This window comes from Oenanthe melanoleuca, chromosome 3, assembly GCF_029582105.1.
Source record: "Oenanthe melanoleuca isolate GR-GAL-2019-014 chromosome 3, OMel1.0, whole genome shotgun sequence".
In the NCBI taxonomy this organism is placed as follows: Eukaryota; Metazoa; Chordata; class Aves; order Passeriformes; family Muscicapidae; genus Oenanthe; species Oenanthe melanoleuca.
The window spans coordinates 13,296,407-13,303,388 of record NC_079336.1 but is presented as its reverse complement, the minus strand read 5'-3'; positions in this window follow the sequence as shown (position 1 = coordinate 13,303,388).

Sequence of the window (6,982 nt, the reverse complement as noted above, 5' to 3'; positions counted from 1 at the left end):
CTCAGCAAATGACACTTCCACAGTCTCTGTTATTCTGCCCTCTAACATCTGCCCAGCAGCCTCATCTCAGTCTGCTGGAACCAGAGTTTGGCCACAACCTCACATGCCATTCCAGGGAGCATTCCTACCCTCCAACTCCCCACCTCCATCCCTGCGGCGACAGCTCAAGCATCAGTGACACCCGCCCTGCTGTAGCCTCTCTTGCCTGGCTCTGACAAACAGCATCCTGTCCCCTCAGTGCCCACCGAGCGAGGCAAGGTGCCTGTACCCATCTCCAGCACCGTGTGGAGGCTCATCTTCCTCAGGGGACATCAGTGCAGCGTGCACCTTCTCCAGCACAGCTCCTCACTGCCTAGTTCTCCAACCTCCCTCTCAAACATATACGAGATATATATGTATATAGGATATACGCAGAGGAGAGGGATAGAGTACCTCTCCTACGAGAGAATTTGGATTGTTCAGCCTGGAAGAGAGAAGGCTTTGGGGTGATCTTATCGTGGCCTTTCAATACCTGAAGATAGGGCAAGACTATTGACAAGAGCATGTAGCAATAAAACATGGGTGGATGGTTTCAAATTCAAGGAGTGTAGGCTTAGATTAGATATTGTGGGGAAAAAGTCTTCACCATGAGGGTGGTGAGGCACTGGAATACGTGTTCCAGGGGAATTGTGGAGGCCCCATCCCTGACGTGGTCCGGCCAGGCTGGACGGAGCTCTGAGCAAGCTGGCCGAGTGAAAGGTGCCACTGCCCACGGCAGGGGGCTTGCAATTAGATTATAGTCAAGGTCCTTTCCAACCGAAACCATTCCATGAATCTCTGATTCATGCCGTGAGCTTTATCTGAAATGCTGCTCGCCCACCTTCTCAAATGTTTTTCGCTTTTTTCCGTGTGTGCTTGACGCCTTGCGGGCAGGGTGAGGTCCCATGCGGCAGATCGCACACAGCTCTGTCTGAGGGGCTGCCTCGCCCGGGCCCGGCGCGGCCCCGCCGAGCGCAGCAGCGCGGCCGGGCGCGGAGCGGGCGCCGAACAATGCGCCGCTCGCAGCGGGGCCTTGTGGGTAGGGGAGCGGCCTGCGCGGGGCCGGGAGCGGGAGGCCGGGCCGGCCGGGGGCGGGCGGAACGCGCAGACAGCGGCGAGGGAAAGCGAGGCCGGCGGGGATCGTCGCTCCCGCCCCAGCGGCCGGCGAGCGCTGCAGAGGGAGCCGCGCTCTGAGCCCGACCCCGCGGCGGCCGCTCCTCCTCGGCTCTCCGCCTCCCCCCGCCCTCGGAGCGATGTCCCGGCGGAGCGGGCGGTGAGGCGGCGGCCGCCGAGGGACGCCCTGAGCGGGGAGAGGCGGGGGCACGGCGGGAAGCGCTCCGTCCCTCCCTTCCAGCTCTCTCCCCTCCCTCTCCCCGCGCCGGGCGGAGCAGCGGCCGTTTTCCCTCGCCCTTCATGCCCGGGCGGCGGCCACCGGTGGCGCTGCCCTCCGCTCCCGCCTCGCCGCCCCCGCCCTTCCCGGGCTCGCCGCCGCGCTAGGCCCGCCGGGCGGCCCCGCGCAGTGCCCTCCGCGGGCCCGGCACTAGGCGGGCCGGAGGATGAGCCAGCAGCCGGCGGGGAAGATGTCGGCGGCTACCCTGGCGGCCGAAGCGCTGGAGCCGGCGGCGGGGATGCTCGAGGGCCGCCAGAGGAAGCTGGAGTCCATGATCCGCGACCCGCGCTCTCCGGTCAACGTGGAGAGCTTGCTGGTGAGGGGCGGCCGCGCCCGGGGGGAGCGCTCGGCGGGGGAACAAAGGGAGCGTTGCCCTCGCCTCAGGCGGGCGGGAGGGAACGGGAAGGAAGGAAGGGCTCCCGCGTCCTGAAAGTGCTTTCCTGGGGGAGGACGAAGGATCGTCTCCACGCCCCCGGCCGGGCCGCCGGCAGCGGGGAGGCGGCGGGAGCGGCCCTCGCCCCCAGGACAGTGCCGAGCGAGGGGACGCGCACGGCGCTGTGAGAGCAGAGCGAGCGCTCCCCGATTAGCTGCATTTATTTGGGGGAAAGTGAGAAGCGTCCCTGGCGAGATCTGACCCGCGGAGAGGAAAGCGCCTTGTTTTCTCTCCCAGCATCGTTCGCACCGTTCGCTTTCGCGCCTAGTAATCACAGCGTGTCCGTGCCCCAAGTACCTGCCTTTGTGTGCGCTGCCGGGCACCCGTCGCTCACCCCCTGTGAAACGTCCCCTGCTGAAGCTGAGGTTGCTGTGTGATGTGGAAATAAATCAGGAAAAGGGGACACGCCTAAGCGAGAAATGTAACTGGGGGGTCCAGTAGGGTCACATTTATTTTTCATTGAGGCAAATTGATTCGTCTATATCCTGCTTTTTTCAAATAGCATTTTTCTGTGTGAGTGTATAAAATACAATTTACTTTAGTGAGAAATCTGTGCCCTCGAGAAGAAGTGTGAAAGGCGATAGATTTCCCCATTTAACCATCTGAACTCTAGAAAGGCGGCCAAGAGACAAATTATTATCATTATCGTTATCACTGTTATCTTTATTATTATTGTTCGTAATATAATTATTAATATTTTAACTGAACTTTAGGGTTTTCAGTTATTTTATTTCCAGTCTGCCCCAAAGATTTCCAATGTGTCCCAGTTATGAGGAGCCAGAAAAGGGGGAATAAATCCCAGTCCTTCCAAGAGTTGCTCAAGGCGCTTACACTGTGTCTTTTTTTGTGCTTTCAAATGACTCAGTTCTGTTTGGCCAAAAATACAGGAACTGACTGAACAGAATGTATGCCTGTGCTGTGTGGAGAATATAGGAATTTCCTATAACATCTGAAAAATGTTCTTCCTGAGGCTGTGGTGCTGTGTTACTCCTCTCATAGATGTTCAGAGGCATAATGACAGCCATAGTCAATGGAGGGGAGTGGGAAACTCTGCTACATATCTGACTGGATTCAGATAAGTTTTTGCCTAGGCCAAAGCAAAGAGAGCTGCCTCTGGGCTTCGCTCCCAGCATTTTCACTTTGGTATTTTGCTAGGAAAACTTTGACCTGTGGCCAAAAAAGAACAGTTAAAAATAGTACAGTCGTTCTGAAAAATGCATCAGGTTAATACTTAACCCCAGTAGACTTTTTCACACTCTGCTTTTACACTCAACAGCATGATTCTTTTATTCTCTCACCTCCCATGCTTTGGACATAGATTGAATACACTAAAATATGTTTATGTTTCTGAAGAGAAGTCCTAGCTACAAAATTGAGACTGGGCTCCTTAGAACTTGATTTTTTTGTTTGTTTGTTTTATATGCTAGCAATGTAGATTGCTTCATGTAATACATTGAGAAAGCTAACCATGGGAGAGTGTTAGTTGGATTGTAAATGCATTTTTTGACAGTAAGGGTCATCACTGTTCTCTGCACTCTGTAAGTATTGTTTAAAAAACTAGCAGCAAGTAAAATATAATGCTAACCAATCAAATTTCCTAGCTTGTGCAGTCTACCCATCTATGTATGAAATAATGAACTATTTATTATTCTTATTTAGGAAATTTGCAACAGATTTCCTAAATAAATTTTTTAAAAACGCTTTCTTTTGGTCTCTGGTATTGTTGCTTTTTGCTATTTGATATTAATTTTGCATTGGTGTGCTGCTAAATAGTCTGAGTATAAAAACATCATTTTCATATTGAAAAAATTACTTGTTTACTAAACAGCTCACTTTCAGGGTAAATTATCAAAAGTGGAAATGTGTTTTCAGTTAAAAGTAGAAATACAGCAACATGAACTGAGAGTTAGGGAAAGCATCTTAAAAAGACTAGCTGGAATGCCACTATTCCATCCTCCAAAAATAACATAACCAAAACTAAAAATGTGGAATGGAATTCAAAATGGAATTCATTTCCTTACAGTGTAAAAAGTCATAAACAGCTGCTATTCTGTATTTTGTGTGCATGCTTTATTTTTGGGAAGCCGTAAAAAGCAAAAAAAGTAGCTGTTAATCTATAACACATGGTGTAAATTTGAAAGACGTGAGAAGCTGAGGTAATAAGCTGTCTTTCTCTAGATAGCAATTCCACTGTCATCAAGAGATGTTTTATTCAGTGGCTCTAAATGAAGAGTCTTTCTTTGCGTACCTTCCTGACCACAGGATGGCTGACCACATCCATCTGTTTCTTCTGCAGGAGAATCTATGAAGCCAAGTACATTGATGGATGATGTTCCTCCCATCCCCCTTCAGGGCTCAGGAGAGACTGTTAGATTTTCTAATGGGATTTTTGCTCTCTTGTGTGCCTTAACAGTTGTTATTAATACCTGTGTTGAGCATAACTATTTGTGTTTGATTAAAGCATATCTTCCAAAAAGACCTATGCATTTTTAATTCAGAGGCATTACAAGATGGAGAACTCCACGTTTCGTTTGTTCTCACAGGCAGTTATGGAGGCAAAATAAAACATCCCAGAAAGCAAGCAAGCAACCAACCAAAATGTGTGGCATGGTTATTACCACCCTTTTTCTGCTAAAAAAAAAAAAAAAAAAAAAAAAAGTCATGGAGGACTTTCTACTTATTAGCATAGATGAGCTGCACAGCCAGCACTTGGTGGGGTTCTGGTTTTGGTCTGATAAAGAGATGAAAAGAGGAATGCTAGAACTGTGTACTTGGTGCTGTGATAGGTGTCAGCAAAGACATCCACAAAGGGAAGTGGTTTTGCAGCCTCATTGAGGCATTGGCTGATTGCTCCTTCTCTCGCTGTAAATTGTTCAAAGCCTGTTGTTAGGTTGCCTATGCTAAGATAAATAATTTTGATATTGTCACAGCTTTTCTATGGTCTTACTCTTTTTAGGCATGTAACAGTGCATTAGTGGTTATGAAAACCTGTTTTTTGTATTATGTTTAGATCATGCAGATTACTTCGTAAAGCTGCAATATCTTTTCTGCCAGTTGTGTCATCCACTAATTTAATGAAGTGACACTTTTATATGTACTGCATGTACACGTGGGTGATAGCACTTAATGGCATTTGACCTTGGGTGATCCATAAGAAACCCTTCTATAAATACATTCCTACCGAATGGTTCCGAGTTGACAGCTAAATTTAAGGAGAGCATAATGGTGCTCGAATACATTTGTGCACTTATGATTTTGCATATAAGCTCTATCTAGAGTGTGAACCGAGTTATTTTTGATAGTATTTAATACACTTTATCTAGGGGTGCATTGGCAAGTGTTACCTCTCTAAAACAAGAGCAGATAGGTCACTGTAGGCTGTGTAAAACTAATCCAGACCTCCGCTTCCTTGCAGTGTGTAATTGTATCACTTCAGCACATGCTGAACTCTTGAATTGAGTGGTGGTGATGAACAGCTTTGGTAACATCTTACCAACCTCTTCCTGCAGTGCTGTGCCTGGCCTGGAGCTGCTCTGGTGCAGTTGTCCAGGGAAAGGCACTGGGCCCTTGAACTCACTCATTCAGTGCAAGCCTCAGGATTTTAGTGTTAAGCTTGAAGTTTAGCATTACACTGGAGGTGTAAAATGTTGGGAGTATATTCTGCCTGCTCTGCTGTGGTTGTGTCAGCTTTTGAAAGAAGGAGCTCTTAAAACTGTTAATTAGGCAGTACAGTGGTGAAATTGTGAGCACAGTGCTGGGCTATGCTGGAATGCAAGCATGGTGGACTGAGAAATGGAGAGATGATTAGCAGGAGAGTGCTCGAGTGTCTCAGAAAATACGTGCCTTAGAACCCAAAAAATCCAAACCCACAAACCAAAACTGAACTAATTTGCCATTTATTTATTTTTCAAATAAAGCTGACAGGTAAATTGTGTATTTACACTAGTTTGAACACGAGTAGATGTTCATCTGCATGGATCGTTGCCATCGAGACCCTGGAATTTTCTTCTTAATGAAAAGTGGATTGGAGATACAGCTGTGACTCCCATGTTTTCAATAGGTGCATCTGTCCATAAAGATCTCATAAATTGAGTAGATGCCAACCTTGTACCTAGAGTGTTAATTGGGCAGATCACTAGGCTGAGCTCTGGTAATTCAGGGTCTTCAGGTCATCATGGCAGATATAAGGTATTCCTTAGCAAGACTTTAGCCTTAAAGTATTTCATATTTAATATGAAAGTTGTTTCACTTTCCTGAATTTATTGCCACATACTATTTTAAATCAGCAAGAACAATCTGTTGTGTTAATTTGAGCCAGCAAGAGATGGAAATGTAGCAGTTAGCAGGATCTGATCTAGAATTCACTGCCTACTAAGAAATTGGAAGGCCAGATGATTCTGTGTTCTTGAAGAAATAACCTTTTCTTGTTTGTTGTATTTCCTGTGCTGTTATTTCTCTTTTAAATGCTAACTCTTTCTATAAATGTTCTATTTTTCATCTGTAATTTTAGAGCATCTACTGCAGAGTTAAAAATTATGATCCTTAAGGAAACAGAACTGTCTTTTGTTAATTGTTCCTCTCTGATGGATTTATATATAGCAGTATAGTTAGCTGGAAAGAGAGAGTTCTGGTTTTTTTGACAGTTTTATGTGTTTTTATATTCTGTCTTATTCTACACTAGGATTGAAGTGTTTCACTTCTGGTTTTAGTAAGCAAAATGAACATTTTGCTCAGCTTCAGGCCTTTTTACTGCCACATGAGGTGCGTGCAGATTTTGTGCATATATTAACAATAGGCATGTTCACTCCCAGTATTTCATCTCTGTTTATTAGATTGCAGAGCATGTCATTACTATCCTTTAATTGGTCAATCTTTGTAACAATTTAAGAGGAGCATAAATACACCTACACTATCAAGTTAGCAGAGTTTTCTTCTGCTTTATATGTGCTGGAATAAAACTTCAGGAACTGTTAACTTTTCCAAATATTAGTAGTCTCAGTTTCAGTTGGAATGTGTGCAAATGCTCATTAGAACCTGTTTTTTAAGGTACATTTTCAGTTCTAACTAATGGCAGAGCAGTGCCAAAGCATTTGGCTCTTTGTCTAGTAATGCAATCCATAACAAAAGCTGCCTAATTTAAA